The 23,892-nt window shown below is 39.8% G+C and overlaps 1 long non-coding RNA gene across 1 annotated transcript in view; it reads left to right on the top strand.

The window, feature by feature from the left end:
- LOC145545118 (uncharacterized) overlaps positions 1–23,892 on the top strand; it is a 221,003-nt gene that overhangs the window by 130,525 nt on the left and 66,586 nt on the right. The window contains exons 4-6 of the long non-coding RNA XR_014081875.1: positions 10,410–10,589; positions 12,667–12,777; positions 22,716–22,823. This is a non-coding gene — a long non-coding RNA (uncharacterized LOC145545118). The remainder of the gene's footprint in view (positions 1–10,409; positions 10,590–12,666; positions 12,778–22,715; positions 22,824–23,892) is intronic.

Genomic DNA, 23,892 nt, shown 5'->3' on the forward strand with positions numbered 1-23,892 from the left:
AACAATGACTCATTGTTTATCTGTAATATCGTGACTTACATAACATGAGTGATACATTTTGGAACCACAAAATTTTAGATGAGTATTTGGAAAATGAAAACATGAAAAATTGGAAAATGTTCTCCCAGGCAATGTCACAAAGAGTAAAAATGAAAGTAAAATTATGTCCTAGCTAAGAAGTAGTCTAGTTAGAAAATGACATTGATTTGAATGTCCAAGAAAAACATACACAATTTCTACCCCTATTGTTCCCAAACCACCATGTCTGAGTTATGTATCATAGGGAGGAAGCCATGTTACTAAACCTAATTACTCTGTGTTTGGCTTGGAAAAACAGTTAACTAATTATTTAGCTATATCACACAACCCAACATGACCTCATTTTCAATAAAAACATCTGATTTGATCCAAAGCCTTCTGCAGTACTCCATAATTAGACACCTTATCCATCAAGCTGCAAGGAAACCTTGGTAAAGAGTAAAACAAGAATTTTCATGTGTTAAGTTATACAGTAGAGGGAGTCCCGTGAATATAATACAAACATACTGATATTGCCAAAGAAAAGTCAATTAAAAATTATATACACTCTTAAGAGTTACAAAGCTCAAAACGTGCTGTGTAATACAGGTCAAATAGCCCTTGAGTAAAGGTATTCATGAAAATTAGACTTCATTTATTAGAGTTTTCATCTCTAAGAGCTTCTAAGACTTTTCCTAAGTGAATTTTGGAACTGATCTAAAAAGTATAAACAACATTTTTTCTTCATCAGAATGTTCAGAATGCATTTGCATGTATGAACATGCATATTGTGTATTTATAAGTAGTGCCATGTTTGGAATCTTATATTTTCCCCTAAAATTTGATCACATACCTGATCCTTTAATGTTTTTACCTCCAAAGTACATAAATCTTGTTCAAGGTAAATTGAATTGACTTCCTTAAATAAGAGAGAATCTGGATCTCTTCCAAAAAGTCACCTCTTATTTTTATTCGCTGTGATGGCTGTCCCTTATACCTCTCTAAGTCATGTAAGTGAAAGCTAAGACCAAGATATTTTGCCAAATTTTTTCCCTTTACTTCTTTTTCTTGTTCAGCCTCACACTGTACAATTGACATGGAGAATCTTGCCAAATGCAAGTAACAGTAACTCTATAGACTACAGTGATTATGGCCCCCAAAGAGCTTTGAATAGTGCTTGGAAATTTAAGGTCAAGGAAAACTGTTAATATCTTCATAGGCTCTTCATTTACTTATTTATATTTTAAAAAACACATTTCTCTGGAGGTTATTTTGCCTATTACTATAGACCATTGATATAATTACTATAAAATGTAGTCAACTGCTATTTTTTAAACTTAATACAAAAGGACCCACTCCGACATATAAGCCATTTCTTTACTAGTTAAGAAAGAATTAGTGAGATGTTGAAAAATTTAGGCAAGGAGTTAAATTGCTGCTGAAAATGTAGACTCTCCTGGGTGGACAGTTACTGTTTTACTGGAGAAGCTATCTTACTGGTAGACTTTCCTGTTTCTTTTAAATATTCTTAATATGACTTGGAAGGAACTGTCTTGAGGTCAGACATCGAGATGTAAAGTGATGAAGAGATGCTTGAGTTAACTATTATGAAACTTTCACTCTTCATTATTTTAGCATAACTCAGTCTTATGCCAATTTAATAATTTCTATGAGATATGAAGGGCTTGTATGGAATGATGAAAAAAATGGTTTCATTTACTGTTTTAATTATAGTTTCTTTTTTGACTTTTTCATTTATTTGGACTTTATTCCAACAACAACAAAAAAAGGTGTGTACAAATAGAGAGGAGTAATTTGTAAGTACAGTGCTAGTCATTGTCATTTTTGTAAAGAAAGCCCAGCTAACTTGAAGGAATGTAATTCGGTAAATATTTATGCCTTATCACCTCCCTGCATTTCTGACCAGTTTCCTCTTGCCCTGGTCCCTTTTCTAAATGCCCCAGGGTCTCCCTTTTCACTTTTTCCAGTAGCTTTGTCCAGGATTACCTAGTGACCTTCCTAGTCTTCCTCTAATTCCTTTTTGTTGCTCAATCAGTTTATTTCCTGAAGATTGATCAGATGGTCCTTTCTACTTGAGGGAAAATGTTAGGTTCCCACTGGAGGCTTTCTGGCACTGAATAAATTCCATGACAGTGGTGGTCTCCTGGTCAAAGGATGAAATAATCACACTCTCAACAAATAAAACACAAATGTCCCTTGGGTACAACCTCAGCTCAGTAAGTTTTCCCGCCCCATGCACCATACCATTTCCACTGGGCAACAAAGTATTTAAAATTATAAATATGTTTTATTAAAGTTTTTTAACCATCAGTTATGGTTTTATTTTGGAGAAAGAAATGGCAACCCACTCCAGTATTCTTGCCTGGGAAATCCCATGGACAGAGGAACCTGGCAGGATATAGTCCATGGGGTCATGAAGAATTGGACACAATTTAGCAAATAAAAACAACAACAAACGGTTTTATTTTTTATTTATTTAAATTTTTTTGATGATTTTCTTTTGATGTGGACCATTTTTAAAGTTTTTATTGAATTTGTTACAATGTTACTTTAAAAAATGTTTTGCTTTTTTGGCCTTGAAGCATGTGGGATCTTAGCTTCCAGACAGGGGATCGAACCTGCATCCCCTGGAAGTCTTAACCACTGGACCACCAGGGAAGTCCCGGTTATAATTTTAAATGACAGAGAAAAATCAAATTCAATCTTGCATAAGCAATAAGAGAAATGTATTGGTTTATTGGTTCAGGTAACTGAAAAGCCTGGGAGTAGATCTGGCTTCAAGTGTGATCTGATTTAGTGACTGAAAGGATGTCATTGGGATCTTTGAGTCTTGGTTTTGCCTTTTCTCTGTTAGCTTCGGGCTCCAGAGACACATATTCGCTGATACAAGTTGAGAGGAAAACTCAGTTCTTCCTGGTGAGTCCCACCGAAATCCCCAAATTCATTTTTATTAGATCAATTTGCAGCAAATGCACGTTTGTAAACCCACAGCTGTAGTTAGGGGGAAGCAGTTTCCATTGATTAAACAATGCCTGAGTCACAAGTTCCAATCCTGGGGTTGGGAATAGAGATCATCTAATCACATCATCTCAAAGTAGAAGAGAGCTGGTTCCCCGAAGAAAGTTATGGTACCGTTTCCAAGAAAGGGAGGTGAACACTGGGCAATGTTATCTTCTCATATTCCAGGCCCAAATAGTTCAGGGCTGGGTCCATGGTAGGTGAGGAGAGTGAAGGGAGGTACTTTTCCTAGATGCAAAATTTAAAACTCGGTGTGATAGACTAAAAACTAGCCTCTCCCCTGCCCTCAACATGGAAAAATGGAAGAACAGACTGGTTCCAAATCAGGAAAGGTGTACATCAAGGCTGTATACTGTCACCCTGCTCACTTAACTTATGTGCAGAGTACATCATGTGAAATGCCAGGCTGGATGAAGCGCAAGCCGGCATCAAGATTGTGGGGAGAAGTATCAATAACCTCAGATACACAGATAACACCACGCTTATGGCAGAAAGTGAAGAAGAACTAAAGAGCCTCTTGATGAAAGTGAAAGAGGAGAGTGAAAAAGTTGGCTTAAAGCTTAACATTCAGAAGACTAAAATCGTGGCATCTGGTCCCATCACTTCATGGAAAATAGATGGAGAAACAGTGGAAACAGTGGCACACTTTATTTTTCTGGGCTCCAAAATCATTGCAGATGGTGACTGCAGTCATGAAATTAAAAGATGGTTGTTCCTTGGAAGAAATACTATGACCAACCTAGACAGCATGTTAAAAAGCAGAGACATTACTTTGCCAACAAAGGTCCATCTAGTCAAAGCTATGGTTTTTCCAGTGGTCATGTATGGATGTGAGAGTTGGACTATAAAGAAAGCCGGGCACCAAAGAATTGATGCTTTTGAACTGTGGTGTTGGAGAAGACTCTTGAGAGTCCCTTGGATGGCAAGGAGATCCAACCAGTCCATCCTAAAGGAAATCAGTCCTGAATATTCATTGGAAGGACTGATATTGAAGCTGAAACTCCAATACTTTGGCCACCTGATGTGAAGAACTGACTCATTGGAAAAGACCCTGATGCTGGGAAAGATTGAAGGCAGGAGGAGAAGGGGATGACAGAGGATGAGATGGTTGAATAGCATCACCAACTGGATGAACGCAAGTTTGAGCAAGCTCCGGGAGTTGGTGATGGACAGGGAGGCCTGGCCTGCTTCAGTCCATGGGGTCACAAAGAGTTGGACATAAATGAGCGACTGAACTGACCCGCCCCCATCCAAATCTTAATCTCTGGAACCTGTGACTGACAACTTTGCAGATATTAAGTTAAGATTCATGAGATGGAGAAATTATCCGGGGTTATCTGTGTGAGCCCTAAATGCAATCACAGATGTCCTTGCAAGAGAGAGGCAGAGGCAGATTTTACACAGAAAGAAGAAGAAAAGGTAGTGTGACTACAAAGTAGAGATAGAAGTGTCTGACTGTAGCCCACCATGCTCCTCTGTCCATGGAATACTCCAGGCAAGAATACTGGAGTAGGTTGCCATTTCCTTCTCCAGGGGATCTTCCTGATCCAGGAATTGAACTTTGGTCTCCTGCATTGCAGGCAGATTATTTACTGTCTGAGAGATCAGGAAAGCCCAGAGATGGAAGTGATGCAGCTGCACACCAAGGAGTGCTGGCAGCTATCAGAAGGTAGAAGAGGCAAGGAATGAATTCTCCCATAGAGCCTGTAGAGGGAGTGTGGTCCTGCCGACATCTCAGTTTCAGACTTCTGGCCTCCAGAACTGTGAGAGAATACATTTTTGTTGTTTTAAGCCACTAAGTTTATAGTAATTTCTTACAGCAGCCACAGGAAATTAATGTACTCTGTAATCAAGATCAATATTCTAATGCAATATTTATTTTTAAACATCAAAATTAATGCAAACCATCCATGGTAAACAAAATATCAAAACTTTAAACAAAGATGGGCTGTCTTGGAGTAGCTCTTACTTCTTTTGCTCCCTTACTTCCTACAGCCAATCATTTGATTGCTCCTGCGGTCTGTGCCACTATAATTTCTCTTGACTTGCTCTTTTACTCATTTTTCAATGGGGGCCAGTTTTCAAATGCCCATGATTTCTCACTATTGTGGTTTCAATAAGCAGTTATCTACTTTGCCTGTCTCTGCTTTCTTCTCCTTTCTAATCCATCCTCATTACAGATAGATTTTTCCTAAAACATATATTGGGTCATGTCCTTCTACTTTTCAGAAATCTTTAATGGGTCCTCAAAGGCCTTGGAAACCAGCTTTCCAGTCTCATTTAACACTTTTCCATTTCATGTAGCCTTAAGTGATTCAAATACACCCTGCTCTTTTCTAGCCAGCTATCTTTCTCATGCAGTTTCCTTTTATTTCTATTTATGTTTTATAGAGACCATGGTGTAAGCCTTAAAATTAAGCCCCTATATTATGTGCTGTCTTGACATTTGATCAAATTGGAAGGACTTCAAATGGTCCAACTGCAAATTCCCCTTTCCACCCTGCTTCTGCAGATAAGGTCTCTGAGACAAACACCCCTTCCTATCAAGGGGATCACAGACAGCTCCTGACTATCCCTGAGTAGCAGTTTTCATATCCCTAAAAGCCTGCAGGATTATTCAAACAAGCCAGTCATATTCTCCCGTGGAATAGGAGGTACTTCACCCTATTGATGGGGCCTCCCTGGTGGCTCATACAGTAAGGAATCTGCCTGCAATGCAGGAGACCCAGGTTCGATCCCTGGATCTGAAGATCCTCTGGAGGAAGGCATGGCAACCCACTCCAGTATTCTTGCCTGGAGAATCCCCATGGACAGAGGAGCCTGGTGGGCTATACAGTCCATGGGGTTGCAAAGAGTCGGACGTGACTGGGTGACCAACACTTCACTTCACCCTATTGATACTACAAAACCTGCTTCTCACAGGTTCTGCTTTTCTCCATTTCTAAATGTAACCTTAGCCTGCAATGTCCCCCTCCCCCAGGCGGTGTGTAGCTGTGACTAATGACCACGTCATCTGTCCGGTGTTGGGTGTGGTGTGTTCAGCCATCCCCATAACCCTAGTGTAGGAATCCCTCCCTCACCAGTAAGTTCAGTTCCATCACTCTGTTGTGTCTGACTGTTTGTGACCCCATGGACTGCAGCACCAGTGGAGTGAACTGGAGATTAAAACCAAGATTCCCGTCCAGACCCCAATATATCACTTACTATATTTATGACTTAAGGAAAATAAGGACAGGAGCATCATTTTAAAATTTAACAAATTAGGAGCTTTATCACCTCATTTGAAAGTTAACAAAAACAAAAAAAATGCTGCCAGGGAGCAGCTTCAAGGTTCAAAGTACTGGACTCTATGGGGGTGCCATTCTGTAGCAGTCAAATGTTCATGATCTGGAGTCAATTTTCCTGGGCGAAAATTGTGGCTCCATCACTTACTAGCTGTGCAATCCTGGTCGGGTTTCTTAGTCTTCCTAAGCTCTGGTTTCCTCAAGAATCCAGATAGTGATAATATCTACTTCTAGCGCTGTTGTATTGACCACATAAAGGAGATAATCTGTAGAAAAGCCCTGACACAGTCTCTAGCACGAAAGTGCTTAGTAAATATTAGTTTTTATTATTAATCATATTATAGCATGAGCCAAGGCAAATAGACCTACGTTTGGCTCTGCTACTGAGATTATATTTGATTTCAAACAATGAAGGCTCAAGAGGCTCCTGAAGTCCTTAATCCTATAGTTTCATGTCTGCCATTTCATATATATTGTCTTAATTGGAACAAAAATGATATTTCTAAGAATTCTATCATAGAGACTGCAGGGTTCAGGCTGCTCTGGGTGGAATGCCACCCTGTTGGTTGAGCCCTCACCTTTCACACTTTTTGATTCTATTGGAAGTGACAATCCTCAAGTTAATCCTCAGGATTACCCAGGTGATCATTCTCACCCCTTTATTGAGGCTTCCTGCTTGACACCTTGCAACTGTATTCGGATGAGTGATGTGCGGGGATGAGGGGTGGGGGACAGTTTACATTCACACAGCAGCATCTGTCTTTCTACCATACAATTTTCTCCCATAATGGGAGCAGAATAGAAACATCTTTATATACTAGTCAGATTTTTGTGTGTTGTATTTTGCCAAGTGCCAGACACTCTAGGTAAATGAGATTATACTCCATGTTTTGCAAAGTCATTTCGAATTAAACAACTTTGATTCTGAGTTTTCAGACTGCATCCCAGAACACTGTCTGGTTAAACATGTTTTTGTTTCCTTTTAGTCTCTGAGTGTCATTCCATAAATATTGATTTTTTTAAACTAATCTTTCTACAGGATTCCATTACTGTCCCCAGTTGCACTAGAGTTTACAGCAGCCTTGGAGTCCATCTCACCTTATAGCAGGGTAAATAAAACTTCTCAAAAGACAAGTGGAAAGGTGGTTGATATCGTCCATTCATCACAGAGGAGGAATGATTGCCTGAGAGCTTCCACCTCCCAGATTTAGTCTCAGATCCTAGTGTGGCTAGGGACCTGTTTAGTTTTAGATATTTTGCACTTTTAATTTCCACTTTGGCAAACCCTCTATGGCACCTCTTCTGCCTTCCTCTCTTTTTCTTTCCTCCATAAAAAAAAAAAAATCCTAAAGAAACAGACTTTGTATGGTGAGTGACCCAAGCATTATGTAGATGGTTGTTAGTTGTGGAGAAAGGGGCAGAAAGGGAAGAAAAGTGGTATCTGGAAAAAGAAAAATATAATGGGGGCAAATTCTCTTCAGTGTAACCTTTTTAATTGTAATATTTTTAAATTTTTTTAATTAAAAACTTTTAAAATTAAGTTTCAAACTATAGTTGAATATATATGAATCAAAGTATAGTTGATTTACAATGTTGTGTTAGTTTTTAGTGTACAATAAAGAGATTCGGTTATATACACATATATGCTTTTTCATATTTTTCCATTATGTTTTATTACTGTATATTGAATGTTGTTTCCTGTGCTATACAGTAGGACCTTATTTATCTATTTTATATGTAGTGGTTAGTGTCTGCTAATCCCAAACTCTTAATTTATCCTTGCCCACCCCCTTTTTCCTTGGTAACTATAAGTTTGTTTACTACATCTGTGAGTTTGTTTCTGTTTTGGAAATAAATTCATTTATAGCATATTTTAGATTTTACCTATTAGTGATATCATATGATATTTGTCTTTCTCTATCTGATGACTTCACTTAGTATTACAATCTTTAGGTCCATCCATGTTGCTGCAAATGACATTATTTTATTCTTTCTATAGCTGAGTATATATCCCATAATATATATAGGAGTTTTATGATGTCATGTCTTATATTTAAGTCTTTAAGCCATTTTTAGTTTATTTTGTGTATGATGTGAAGGTGTTCTAACTTCATTGATTTACATGATGCTGTCCAACTTTCCTAACACAACTTGCTGAAGAGACTGTTTTTTCTCCATTGTATATTCTTGCCTCCTTTGTTAAAGATTAATTGACTGTAGGTGTGTGGATTTATTTCTGGGCTCTCTATTTTGTTCCATTGATCCATATGCCTATTTCTGTGCTCATACCATGCTGTGTTGATTACTGTAGCTTTGTAGTAGTGTCTGTAGTCTGGAAGGGTTATGCCTCCAGCTTTATTCTTTTTCCTCAGGATTGCTTTGGCAGTTCTGGGTCTTTTATGGTTCCAGACAAATTTTAGGACTATTTGTTCTAGTTCTGTGGAAAATATCATGGGTAATTAGATAGGGGGAGAAGGCAATGGCACCCCACTCCAGTATTCTTGCCTGGAAAATCCCATGAACGGAGGAGCCTGGCGGGCTGCAGTCCATGGGGTCACTGAGTCGGACACGACTGAGCGACTCCGCTTTCGCTTTTCACTTTCATGCCCTGGAGAAGGAAATGGCAACCCACTCCAGTACTCTTGCCTGGAGAATCCCAGGGACGGGGGAGCCTGGTGGGCTGCCGTCTATGGGGTCGCACAGAGTCGGACACGACTGACGCGACTTAGCAGCAGCAGCAGCAGCAATTAGATAGGGATCACATTAAATCTGTAGACTGCTTTGAATATGTGGCCATTTAAACAATATTAATTCTTCCAATCCAAGAACATGGGATATATTTCCATTTCTTTGAATCATCTTCAGTTTCCGTTATCAAAGTTTTATAGTTCTCAGGTGTAAATCTTTCACCTCCTTTGCTAGATTTATTCCTATGTATTTCATTTTGGGGGATGTGATTTTAAGATTTTTTTTTAACTCTTCAGTGTAATCTTAATCCCTAGCTGCTACTGCTGCTAAGTCACTTTAGTCGTGTCCGACTCTGTGTGACCCCATAGATGGCAGCCCACAAGGCTCCTCCATCCCTGGGATTCTCCAGGCAAGAATACTGGAGTGGGTTGCCATTTCCTTCTGCAATGCATGCATGCATGGTAAATCACTTCAGTCGTGTCCAATTCTGTGTGACCCCATAGACGGCAGCCCACCAGGCTCCTCTGCTCACAGGATTCTCTAGGCAAGAATACATCCTTGGCTAGGGATCAATATATATTTGGTAAGTTAATTCTTGTATTTATTGCAGTCTCTTTAATGTAGCTGTGGGGCATTGTTAACAAGCAAAAAAAATGTGGAAAATGTACATACCTTCTTCTCAACAGCTGAAAATATGTATGAGAAAATATATGAGAGTTTATTTCTCAAGCCTATTTCATTTGTAGAGAGAGAGAACACAAAATTCCATACTCTTAGCAACCTGACCCCTGGGCAAACAGGAACAAACACAAGATGATGTGTAATGAGTGAAGGTTACATCGCCGGCTGGCAGTGTTCACACCACATAAGGCCCTACTGTCTGCCTTCTGGGATTTTGTGAGAAAATTCTCATGCAGGGAAATTTGTACAACCCACTAGCAAGACAGCCATCACCAAATAACTTCAAGAAACATAGAATATTAACCTGAGGACTGTTCTTGTCATGAGGCCAATGTTTTGGTGTCAACAGCTCCTACCAGCTGTGCATGATGATGTACTGTGGACAGCTGTTGTTTTTGCCTGCCCGGCATCTAGCTGCTTTTTTTTCCGGTATAAGCACCTCCATTTCCACTTGGGAAATCACCCAGTGACCGTCACATGCAGGATTGGCAGGACCAGTACTTGATTTGCCAAGGAGTGGGAACAAGGGCCAAACTACGACTCTCCTATTTTTCCTCCTGGGAATGTGATTATTGGATGGAGTGACACAATAAAGTGAAAGGATCTGAGTGCATTTATCCAGGGAAGCAAAAAGTACAGTGTATATCCAGCAGTGGGAGATTCATTTTGCTCATATTAAGAGTTTGACATCCCTATTAGATATCTGACGGAGCTGTCACGCAGGAAGTTGACTATAAGTATCTGGAGCTCAAGGGAGGTTGGAGATAAATATTTGAAAATCAGCCACAGAAAGATGACATTCAAAGCTACATTTCCTTTGAGATGAAGCATAAACAGAGAAGGCTGAAGACCAAAATTTGAGATGCTTCAACATTAGAGGTAAAGTAACAAATGGTGGCGCTAGTGGTAAAGAACCCGCCTGTCAACGTGGGAGACACAAAAGATGGGGGTTCGATCCCTGGGTTGGGAAATCCCCTGACGTAGGAAATGGCAACCCACTCCAGTGTTCTTGCCTGGAAAAATCCATGGACAGAGGTGCCTGGCAGTCTTCAGTCCATGGGGCTGCAAAGAGCCAGACATGACTGAACACAAGCATAACAGATGAGATTCTAGCTAAGGAGCCTGAAAAGAAGTAACCAGTTGGGAGTGGCAGGGAGAAAATTCAGGAGAGTGCGGTATGATAGAAGCTGGAAGTGGAGATTATTTCGTGAGGGAGAGAGAATGGTCAATTGTGTTCAGTGCTTCTGAATGTCTTAGGAGCATGGACTTAGCAATATGGAAGCCATTGGTGATGACAACCAGGGCAGTTTTAGTAGAGTGGTGGAAATGGAAGCTAGATTGGAATGCATTGAAGACTGAATGAATGGGAAGTGACTCGCGCTGAGAGTATGTATAGAGATCTTTTGAGAAAGTCTCCTCTGAAAGGAAACAGAGAAAAGGGGCAACAGTTGAATAGTTGAATGAAAGGTTGTCAAAGGATGATGCTAACATGGCCCTATAAAAACAATTCAGTAAAGAGAAAGAGATCGCTAATACACAAAAGCTGAAATAGCTGGTCAAGAAATGTCCCTAGGAAAGGGAGAGGAAATGGCGGTGGTGGTTTAGTTGCCAAGTTATGTCCAGACTCTTGCAACTCCATGGATTGTAGCCAGCCAGGCTTCCCTGCCCATGGGATTTCCCAGGAAAGAGTACTAGAGTAGGCTGCCATTTCCTTCTCCAGAGGAAATGTATTAGAGTAAAAATGAAAGGACTTTTTACCTTTTTTTAGGTGTAAAGATGATTTTTCTATGAAAGCAGGGAAAATGCTTAAAGGAGTGGATAAATGTATAAATACCTAGTTGACCAATCAGAATGCTAGGGAGTTGCTTTTAAGGCAACAGGAGAAAGTATTAAGTGTTAATTGGGAGACTTCCTCGGTAGTCCAATGGTTAAGACTCCTGTGCTCCCAACACAGGGAGCACAGGTTCCATCCCTATTGGGGGAACTGAGATCCTACATGCTGCATGGTCAAAAGAAATGTTTACTCAAAGAACAAGAAAGGAAGTTACAGAGCAGATAATTTAGAACTATTGGGCAGTGATTTGGGAATTTGGGATGTGGGGTCATGATTTCTAAATAAATTCTGTTGGCCGGATCTCATCTGGCAATGTTGTTCATTTACAGAGGTAGAAGAGAATTAGGTCTGAGATTAGGATAAGTAAGGTTGTATTGAGGTTTTTTGGTTTGTTTGTTTTTTCTGTGTTTTCTTTTGCTTTGCTTTATTTTAACCAGAAGAGTAGGATGAAGAAAAGAGAACAAAGGGAGTTGAGGGTGTTTTCAGTGATACACAGTGAAATCTAAATTGAATTTTAAAAAAGAGGTGAAGATATGACAGATCATGAATAGTGTGACAGTTGTAGGATAAAAGAACAGTAAAAAGAAGGTGGGGTCACCAAAGTAGAAAATTGTTGCAGTGGAAGGCATCAGAGTCAGTGAGTAGGAGATAGGGATTCAGTGTTTAAAATCAAGATTTTGGAAGAGGCATGATGGATTTGTAATGGAGTTGGGGGTGGATTGCACAAGCAGTAAGAAAAAATGCTGCAGGGAGAAAGGGAGGCAGACCCTATCCTTTGTTCCTTGTAGACCTTTTGCTGATTGATTTTTTTTTTTTTTTTGGTCAAATTCACCTGGTGAGATTTAGGCCTACTTTCTAAAACCTACATTGATCACTCCAAGTTCCAAATGTATCATGGTTTTGAGAGTGTCAGATTAAGCTGAGGCTGGATGTGTTCTGATGGAGATGTATTTTGCTGCCAATAATAAAAGATTCAGCCAACGCTGGCTTAAACAACTAGATGATTATTTTTCTAATATCCTAAGGAGTTTGGAGAGATGTGACTACTGGCCTCGGTTTAGTGCCTCTAAAATGTAAAGGCCAAAGTTTGTGATCTTTTGGCCTTTTCCTCTTGGTTACAAGGTGGCTGCTGCATCTTCATATATAACAACTTTCAGGTCAGTTCTCTACGGAGACCAGGTGAAACCATTTCAGATTCCAGGAAGAGGATGGAAGAACTGGACCGTCACTAGGGTATATAAATTATTATTGTTGTTGTTATTAGGAACTGTTATATGGGTGCAAATGAGCTTAAAACTAAAAATATTTTCAATGTCTCATCAGATGTGTTCCTTCCCCCATTCCTACCCATCTCTCCAAAAAATGTGTTTATAGACATGCACACTAGATTTATCAGAAATCTATAATTTGGTTATCTTTGGGCAAAGAAACTGCTCTACACATATTGTTGAGATTCTAGATACAAATGGAAAACTACAGACAGTCAAAGAAATATGGGTTTCACCTACAAGGCTTTTCCGGCCATTTCTACAACCCCACTTTAGGCAACCTCTTCCCACCACCCATAAATCCTAAGGAATATCAAGTTTCTTATTGGAAGCAGATGGGATGCCTTCAGGAGTTGCCACCTCTATGTCAGTGACTTAAACTTTAAGTGCTGGGGCATCTGTGGAATTCTGAACTATATGAATGGAAATGGCTAATGAATGGAAAGTAATTAAAATTCTATCTTTAAAAATAGTCACCACCCAACCTGAGAGGGGTTATTTAGCCATTTTCAATTCTGCTAATCTTGCTTATCTAAATAAAAATCATAGCTAGATATTCTGTATTTTGTTTGATCTTTGGCTTTTATTGTTTTAGACATATATGATTTTAGTAAGTTATTTAGAAATATTTGACTTCTTAATTCTTTCCTGCTTTATAACTTCATGAAATCCATTACGAGAATTTCTTACTGTTGAATTTAACCTATAGATTAGTAAATTTGTGCCTTCAGTTGAAAGGATGGCATTCGTGGACCCACATATCTTCTGTTAGTAATTGCTACATAGGAAATCTACTCTGTGCAGAATTTTAAAAGAAAAGCATAGATGACCCTGAAAATCAAATCCCTAGGAAAGGTCACAATAGCAAGAGTCCCTGCCAGCACAGAGTTTTAAAACACTGTTAATTTCTAGTTTCATTGAAGTGAACTTCTGTGCTTTACCCCCCATTGTGTTTGATGCTTTTCTGATCTGGCCATCTTGTTTTGTTACTCTAAAAAGTGCTCTTAATGTCAGCTGCCTTCTTAACTATATCTCTACTTTCTATTTTAGAAAAAGAGCCATAAAAACAATGGACAAGTTAAATATATACTTACTTTTGACCTTAATGTTGACCAGTGAGGATTCTATTGGTAATTATTTTCTTGTTTCTAAAGGGGAAGGGAGGCCTCTCTTGATTTATAGTTCACTTAACTTAGTAACACTGCCGTCACAAAGTACTGCAGGCCAGCTCGCCATCAGTATGGTCATTGTCATAAATAATGACAAAAGCTTCTGAAATTGCTGAAATATATGCCCATAATTTCACTTTGATCTCTTTTTCCTTAAGACATGAATGACAACATCTATGTTAGGCACCATCACTCAAAAGGAATATAAAAGACTTTGAGGAGTTTATAATGGAATGACCCACCCTGTGGGCAGGATTTATAAGCTATGCTAATATGGAAATTCTCCATGAGTATCCAGACTCATATTCCCATTCACTGGTGTGTGTCCAGTCTTATGGTGTTGGAATGCACTTAAATTTCCCCTCATCCCAAGGTGCAGTGGACAATTTCCACACTGGTTGTGATGCTGTTGACTTTGCCCTTTCTCATAGTAACCTTTATTTTTAACTATGAAGACTGTTTGTGGAGCTCAGGTCTTTGATGAGAGAGGGGGAAGGTTGAGCTTTTGGGGTATAACAGAGATATGGGTGATAGTTCAGAAATCAAGAAACTGGATGTTAATACACAACTAAGTAAAATTTACTGAGCACCTAGTTTAAGCTAGGCGCTATTCTAAACATCACACAAGGTAAACTCTTCCTGCATTCTTATGGCTCATCATCTCTGGTAGACTTTCCCAAGGCTTCAAAGAATTAAGAAGGTGCAGGAAGGAAGAGAAAAGATTAGTACCTAATGAAAGAAAGGATTTTTGATGTTGCCTGTCTTATCCTTTGACTAAAGGAATTGCAAAGGTTACCACATGAATAGATCAACAGCAAAACCACACTTTTAAACTACTAATTGCTCTACACAGGATGCAGGTGTTTCTAACAAAGTCTTTAGACTACTAGAAACAGTTATCACCCTAGAAGACTAATAGGTCCAGCTTTGTTGACAAACCGTTAGAACTATTACCAGGTGTTTAGTGCTGTCTTTGAGTTGAGCAGCTCAAACCCTAGCAGACTCAGGAAAGTGTTAATAGCTCCCTTCCCACGCTTGGTTGGCATGCCAGATTGGGAGGTGAAAGACTCTGAGCCTTTCCATTCATATTAATTCAATTCAGTAATGTTCAATTCATTTAAAATGAATTAAGATATGACTCTGCCTTATGTGTTTGGAAACTACTTCATATCCAGTCTATCCACTAAATCCAGGTCTAGTTGACTTCCTACTGGGTTTTTCCACATGACTATCTCACAGGCACATAAAACTCAGCATTTTCAAAGTCTGTTCCCCCAGTGCGCTCCTTGATCTGTGTTCCCTGGCTCAGGGAGTAGAGCATTGTCATCTCAAATCACCAAACCTGGAAGATGGGCATCTCCCTTTCCTTCAACCTCTCATCCAATCAGTATATTCACTCACTCTCAACATGTTCAAAGAGGTAGTATTCCAGCCACTGGAACCCAGCAGTGTGTAAAACAGGTACAATTCCCTGCCCTCAAAGAACTTAAATTCTAGTGGGTAGGGCAGAGGTCGGGGGGAACTTCCCTGGCGGTCCAGTGGCTAAGATTCCATGCTTCCAATGTAGGGGGCCTCTGGTCAGGGAACTGGAGGGGACTAGATCCCACATACCACAACTAAGACCTGGCACAGCCAAGTAAATAAATAAATATAAAATAAAATAAACTGGGGGCAGACTAAATAAAATAAATCTAAGAAAGTAGTAAGATTGATAAAGTCAGATGAATGGGGACTATTAAAGTCAGGTGAATGGGGAGTGTTGGCTTTAAATTTTTTTAAAAAAATGTGATCAGATGACTTTGAGAAAAGATGTGAGGAGCAAAACAAAGTGAGTATCTGGGATAGGGGCATTACAAAGAGAGGGAATGGTGGGGCCAAAGACCTCGAGCCAGGAGCATCCTTGTTGGAGGAATAGTCAGGAGGCCAGATGACTGGGTCTGTGGTTAGAGGGAGATGAGGCCACAGAAGAACTGGGGACTCAGTCATGCAGGGCCTTGTAGGTCATGGTAAGGACTTTGTCTTTTACTCTTGAGTGGTGCAAGAAGTCATCAGTGTGGTTTCAATCGAGTAGAAGAGTAGACCATGATCTGATACATATTTTTAATGACTCCATGGTAGCTAATTATAATACGTTGAATGAAAAAGAATCTGTGAGTCTACTGTGAAAGTCAAAAGAAGAGAGAGGAGAAGTACAAGGAGGAGGGCCAGAAGGAGAAAGAGGAGGAAGGGAATGACAAGAAGAGGAGTCAGAGATGAAGAAAAAGGGAAAATAGGGAAAGAAATTTTTTACTAAAATGTCTGCTAAAAAAGAGAGCGGGAGTATTTTGAAATCACTGCTTTCCAACTTCCAGTGTAATAAATAATGTAGGAACAGTTATTAATAAATCCTAAAACCAGTGGGTAAAATGCTGTTGTGGATAAGATATTTGGAAGGTGCCAAAATATTGCCCTACAATTTTTTACTAATTACATAGAAGAAAATTTACCTTCACCATGGAAAGTTCTGGCAGGTCACCACATTAACCAGGTGATCAAGCAGCATCACTAAATAATATTTGGACAACTTGACATTACCTACCTCTTGATATGATGCAATATGAAATATATGACATCATCTGTGAGGAAACTCACAAATTTAGAATGTGTGAGACCCTATATGGAAAAGTGAATGCCATTTTAAAAAGCAAGGGGATGGATCTATAGTAAAAGACATTAAAAAGATATAACAAATGAATTCGTGAATATGATGGGATCCTGGATCAGAAGAAAAAAACTATAAAAGACTTTTTATACTTGATTGTTTAAAAATTTTTCCTGTATGCTTGACAAGTTTCAAATAAAAAGTTTGCAGGATAGTTTTATTCTTCTGGCTGCTATGTAGGGAACAGAGTGCAGGGGGCAGGGGAAGAAGCAGGGACACAGGTTAGGAAGTTATTTTAAGATCCAGGAGGAAAATGGTGATGCCTTAGATCAGGATGGTAGCAGTGGAGGAGCTCAAAAGTGGTCAGATTCTTCATAAATTTTGAAGTTAAAGCCACATGGATGTGCTGATGGACTAAATGTGAAGTAAATACAAATAGCCAAGAATTAGTAACATCAAAGTTTCAGATCCGTGAAACCAACAATGAAATTGCTATTCCCCAGAATGGAGAAGACTGCAGGTAAAAGAGGTCTCAAGGGAGGGCTCACATTCAGATTGGAGCTCCTTAAGTTTGCTATCTGCACTAAACATCCAAGTGAAGATGTTCATTGAATATTCAGGTCTGGAGTTCAGAGAAGTGTGAGTTTGCATTATGAATTTGGGTATCATCACAGGTTGGTTGAGACTGACATGGGTGTGAATGTATCTAGAAAAAAAAGAAGAGGACCAAGGATTGTGCCCTTAGAGTGGGGCAGGAAATTGGGCCCCAACAACAAGAGTCTGATCATCAGGACCCTAAGCCACAGCCCAGAGTCCATCCCCAGGCCCTGTCTCTTCTATTTCCTTTTTTAAAAAGTTTTTATTTATTTGTTTGTTTGGGTGCTTCAGGTCTTACTTGCATCATGTGAGATCTTTTGTTGGGGGCACTTCAGTAGTTGCAGGACATGGGCTTTGTCATCTGCTGCTTGTAGTATCTTGGTTCCCTGACTAGGGATCGAACCTGCCTCCCCTACAAGGCAAATTCTTAACCGCTAGACTTCTCACCAGGGAAGTCCCTCTTCTATTTCTTTTATTTACTCTCTGTTCCCACTGACCTTACTTTCATTCTGGCCCTTTTCCCTTTGGATTATCAAGATAAGGCTCCTAAGGAATCTGCCTTACCTGCAACCTTCCTTTGCCCTCATCTAATCTCTCCTAAGCACCTCTGCATGTGGTCTCCTGTCACGCCTCTGCTGAAACCTTTCAGGGCTCCTCCTGGGTACCATAGAAAGTCATCATGGAGCTCTTTAAGATCCAGCTCCTGGCTTCTCTCTCTGACTGCATACCTTACACGTTCCCTGGTACTGCTCACAGTCTGCATTTTCTCAAGCTTAACTGACCTTTTCATAGCCATCTTCTCCCCTGATGTCTTGCCTCTAGACATGCCTTTTTGTAGGTCTGTCATTTACCCATTTGGTGTACTCTGTGACCTTGCCTGTCATGGCATGTGCCATATTTAATTGTATGTTTCCCCCCTCATCTCTAAGCTTCTTGAGGTCAGCGGCCTCACCTTAATTCCTCTCTCTGTCTCAATAAGTGGGACACACTTATTTATCCAATAAATATTCATTGAATGAATAAATAAATAAAGATTTGCCTTTAGGAATACTGAAGTTGAGGATGGTGGCATGACCTTAATCTGGGGGAAAAAACCCTCAGATGTTACTGTATCCTGACTGCTATAGTTTGAATATTTGTGTCTTCCAAATTTATATGTTGAAATCTAATCCCAGGAATTGGATGGTATTTGAAGGTGGGGCCCTCAGGAGGTGATTAGGAGCCCTCACAAATAGTATGAGTGTCCTTATAAAAGAGCCCCAAGAGAGCTCTCTCACACTGCCACGTGGTGTTATAGGAAGAAGGTGGCTGTTTATCAACCAAGAAGCAGATTCTCACCAGCCATTGAATCTGCTGGTGCCTTCATCTTGGACTTGCCAGCCTCCAGAACTCTGAGAAATGAATTTCTGTTTATAAGCTACCCAGTCTATGGTATTTTGTTATAGCAACCTCAATGGACTAAGACATCTACTTAGACAAAAAAGTGGGCATTGTAGGTCTTTTGAAAATAAGAATCACAAACAAGTCTAGGCCAGTTTAATTGTAATCCTGCCAAAGGCTGGAAAGAAGTGATCTCAGTTAAGTCCATTTCAAAGCACTGATTGCATATTTCTAGTGTTTCTCCCTCCATATTAAAACTCTGAGCATCTGGGTGCCACATTACTGAATTTGAAAAGCTACACTATGGTGATCCATAGCAAAAGATTCTATGAGTCAGGTGATGATCTATCCATCAGTCATAGGAAACATGAGGCACTGAAAATTTAGTATGAAACCCCAAACCCACAAAAACTAGCCACAGTTTCCTATCACAGGGGATGTGACTCATATCTCAGCAGGGGTACACATACCTTATTACAGTCACAAAAGAAAATGTTTCTCAAACAAACTTTTTCCCCCAACATCATTTGCACAGAGCAGTAATTTGGTGAAAATCTTTTGAAACTTACAAAGTAATTTATTTCTTTGTGGTTGGTGCATATTGCTATGCTTGGTTCTTACCACAATGACTCTTAATTTAGGGAACAAGATGATGGGCAATTAATCCTTTAACCATATTCAGCTGAACCCAGAGTCAAATTGAGGATGGATGGAAAGAAAAAGCCCTTGGCTGACCTAACCTCTGGACCTCCCAGAAAGTGCTCCCACACTCTAGGGATGCTCCCAACTACACCCATGGCCAGGAGTTCCGAAACTGGCCATCTCAGTCCTGAGTTCTCTCCTATAAATACACTGCTTTTCTTGGTTGTGGATAAGGAAGAGATGCAAAGGAGGGAGGTGTTGCTGAGAGAGAGATCACAAAACTTCATGTTTATTATTGATCTGAATTTATAGCAAAGAGCTTTTTCTTAATACATCTTTAAAGCTGCAGTACAGAGTTGATGATTTTGTTTCAAAATAAAAAATGAGAGGAATAAATGTGTGGGTGGCATGGAGACCTCACTCATTTGTTCAGCATTAATTCATTACACGTCTATTATATGTCAGAGATTTAATAACAAAAGAACTAAAACATGAGCCATACCCTAGACAGAGCCAGAATCCAGTGCATGAAATAGCAATGCAAACAAGGAATTACAGCAACATCATAGAATATTCATAAAAGGTCCCTAAGGGAGGATAAAAGGTAAAAGTATCTAATTCTGTCTGGAGGTCAGGAAGCACTAATCTGAAGGTGATGTTTGTAAGTGGGGTCTTACAGGAGAAGTCTTGAGTCCTAGAATATGAAACAGAGAAAGGAATTCCAGGTAGAGGGAACAATGCATGCAAAAGCTGACAGTGAAACAGCATCATTCGACTTCCACATGATGAACTGAGGGGTCACTGCATGTTCAGTTCTCACTGCTGAGTACTGAGGATGTTTTGAGGCTAAAATTATTTTTTAAAAAATAAGCCTTTAAATGAAAATGGTAACAACATTAATGCATTTTTGTCAAAAATGCATTTTCTGCAGTAATTTTCCTTAATTAGTTAAACCATCTCCAGTTACTTTTTTTCCATTTAAAATTTTATTTAAATTTTTATGGAGATTAATTCTTTGGACCAATATTTACAAAATGTGATTTATCAGTCAGCTGTTTGATCATAGTAATTCTATGGATTCCAGTTTTTACTGTGGAGGGGGTGGGAATTACTTCAATAAATACAACATCCCTGGGACAAATTTTGTAACTCTAGATTTTACTAAGTATCTTTCTACTTGTTGATTTTAATTTGTGTTAATTATTTCTATTAATAGTATTATTTAGAAATTGAACAAAATACATATCCAGACATATCTGGTTAATCAACCAGAAAAGTGGAGAGAAATTCCTTTGAATAGTCTGGAATTACTCTACTATGCAACCTCCTGAACACTCCTGGAAGCTGCCATATTGATTATTAGCACCAGTGAAGTAAAAGTGTTAGCTGCTCAGTCATGTCTAACTCTTTGCAACCCCATGGACTATAGCCTGCCAAGCTCCTCTGTCCATGGGATTCTCCAGGCAAGAATGTTGGAATAGATAGACATTTCCTTCTCTAGGGTATCTTCCCAACCCAGGGATCAAACCCAGGTCCCCTGCATTGCAGGCAGATTCTTTACTGACTGAGCTATGAGGGAAGTCTGCCTCTAGAATATAATCACCCAATTAAACAGTGTAGACTGCTGGCAAAAGGATCCTTTAAGACCAATCAGTCACCCTTCAATCTTAAACAAGGCACCCCATTCTTCCTCACATCTCTGGATTTGATTGGTAAACTCCAGGTGCCATTTTAATCAGCACTCTCCTGGGTTAAACCTTTCTGTGTCAAACATAACCCTTCTTCCTTATCATCTTCTCTGTTCAACCTGTTTCAGTTCATTTATTTCCCAGGGAACCTTTACAGCTGTACTATTTTTAAAATAGAATTGATACCCTTCAGAAGTTACATAGAATTAGTGGTCTTTAAAAACTGAGATGGGTCTTTTTGGCTTTCATCATTTCAAGGATTATCACCTTCATATACAATTAAATTTTCATAGACAGGAACTCCTAACATTTAGCACTTTGATGAGTTATTGGTCATCATCCTGTTGTTGTTCAGTCACTAAGCCATGTCCGACTCTTTGTGACGCCATGGACTGCAGCATGCCAGGCTCCTCTGTCCTTCACTATCTCCCAGAGTTTGCTCAAATTCAAGTCCATTGAGACGGTGATGCTCTCTAACCATCTCAACATCGTTGGTCATTAAGAAAGGCTTTCAATGAGGTGAAGCATCCTTTCATGTGAATCTACAGCCCATAAAGTGGTGGTTTTATATGTCAAGATTTTACACTATGGTAGGATAATATATGTATATTAGCTTTTGCTAGATCACTTCAGTTCGGTCGCTCAGTCGTGTCTGACTCTTTGCGACCCCATGAACCGCAGCACGCCAGGCCTCCCTGTCCATCACCAACTCCCGGAGCTTACCCAAACTCATGTCCATCGCGGAGAAGGCAATGGCACCCCACTCCAGTACTCTTGCCTGGAAAACCCCATGGACGGAGGAGCCTGGTAGGCTGCAGTCCATGGGGTTGCTAAGGGTTGGACATGACTGAGCAACTTCACTTTCATGCATTGGAGAAGGAAATGGCAACCCAGTCCAGTGTTCTTGCCTGGAGAATCCCACGGACGGGGGAGCCTGGTGGGCTGCCTTCTATGGTGTCACACAGAGTCGAACACAACTGAAGCGACTTAGCAGCGGCAGCAGCAGCAGCATGTCCATCAAGTCGGTGATGCCATCCAGCCACCCCATCCTCTGTCATCCTCTTCTCCTCCTGCCCCCAATCCTTCCCAGTATCAGGGTCTTTTCCAATGAGTCAACTCTTCACATGAGGTGGCCAAAGTATTGGAGTTTCAGCTTCAACATCAGTCCTTCCAATGAACACCTAGGGCTGATCTTCTTTAGGATGGACTGGTTGGATCTCCTTGCAGTCCTAATCAGGTCTAAAGTTAGAAGTCCAATTAGTTATATTTTCACTTAGAATTCTTGGCATCAGGACATTCTCATACCTCCGGGTTGGTGTCATAAGAAGAGAAAAACACCTTCAGAATTCATTAGATTTTTTTGTCCTAATTGCATTTAAAGACACATTTCGGGCATCTCTTGTTCTCTCAGACCTTGCACACCCCATACCAGGTACCAACTGTTTTAAGACTGATAGGTCCTGATGCAGAAAGGGCTCCGCACTTACAGTTAATTAGTCTAACGCATATACTTCATATAGCTTCCTTTTCTTAATAGTCTCCATTTAAACAAAAAAATAAAACTTTCATCTTCAAAGTGTTGTTAGACTTTATCTAAATGGTCTTGAAACCCTTAGGAAGAAAAAGAGAGAAAAGAAACGAGTTGATAATTTTCCAAATCAAGCAGCATGGCTGTATCTGCATTTTAAAGGCATTTCCTAACTAAAGAGCGAGAGGATATGTTGGTATCTGTATGTTAATTAAAAATTTGAACATTGACATCTTTCAAAATATCCTATCTTAACAGGTTGTGTTGGCACGAGAAATTTCAATGTTGTGTGTACCCTTTCTGCTACAGAGGGACGTTTTCACTGATCATTCTCCTGGGAGCAAAGATGGAAGAGTTTTTGCAAAGGTGACCTTGGTATTATATAGACATTTACATACACACATACACACAGTTTTGTGTGTGTGTGTAGGGGGGTAGTGAGAAATGGAGGATGGTTCTTATTTCTTCTCCTTTTGTGTTGTACTGGCACATCCAGTAACCCAACTGTCTACAAGTCATCTTTTATCCGCATGGCTCTGAAAAGGCAACAAGAGTATTTGCAGTTTACGCACATAGGAGTTGGAAAGGAGCAGCACACAGTTGACACAGCATTAGAAGTTGTAGCACTTGATCCGCTATTGCAGCGTAGGGTATGAGAATCCTGAGCGTAGGGTATAGCATTCTGATAAGAGCTCAAGCTCATTGACTGCAACAAAGGTTCAATGAGTCAATGGCTCTAGAAAAACAGGAAATACATCAACCTAAAATCAGGTTAGTCAAGTTGTCTGCATGCACACAGGCTCTCCACAGTTAACAGCAGTGACTTCTGAACAGGAATATGTTTCAAAAGAGAGAAGGAGCGAGCTCTGATTTATTTCAGGCTGAAACAAAGGTCAGTTTTTTAAAAATAAATGAACTTCTAGAATAACTTTAGATTTACAGAAAAAATTTGAAGGTAGTTTAGAGACTTCCCATGTTCTTCATGCCTGGTTTCTCCTATTCTTAACATTTTTACTTTAATAATGGTGCATTTCTCCTGATCAGTTAACCAATATCCATGCATTATGTTGTTTGCTTAACAAGCTTTCAGAAGAAGAATCACACTTCCTCTAATTCATATGATGGGAAAGGAGGGGAGCTCCCTCCCCCACCAAGGGAGGGTAGGATGCATGATCAAGCTGGTCAGTCGGGCTATTCTATTCCCCTGGCCAAGAAGATGGTCCTTGGGAGGAGGCACTCCAGGGACCCTCACAAGGAAGGTAGGGACTTGAAATGAAATGACCTATCAATTCTTTGAAAAGAGACTAGCAGTAATAAAAATACCAATTTACCTCTCTGTTGATAAGCAATATGAATCAATCCATTGGAAAATACTTGTGAGATAAGCTTTGATATTTCTGCTTTCATCATTTTGAGATTTATCAGAATAATTTTC

The sequence above is a fragment of the Giraffa tippelskirchi genome, chromosome 4 (assembly GCF_054371585.1).
Source record: "Giraffa tippelskirchi isolate mGirTip1 chromosome 4, T2T-mGirTip1v1.2.pri, whole genome shotgun sequence".
Taxonomy (NCBI): Eukaryota; Metazoa; Chordata; class Mammalia; order Artiodactyla; family Giraffidae; genus Giraffa; species Giraffa tippelskirchi.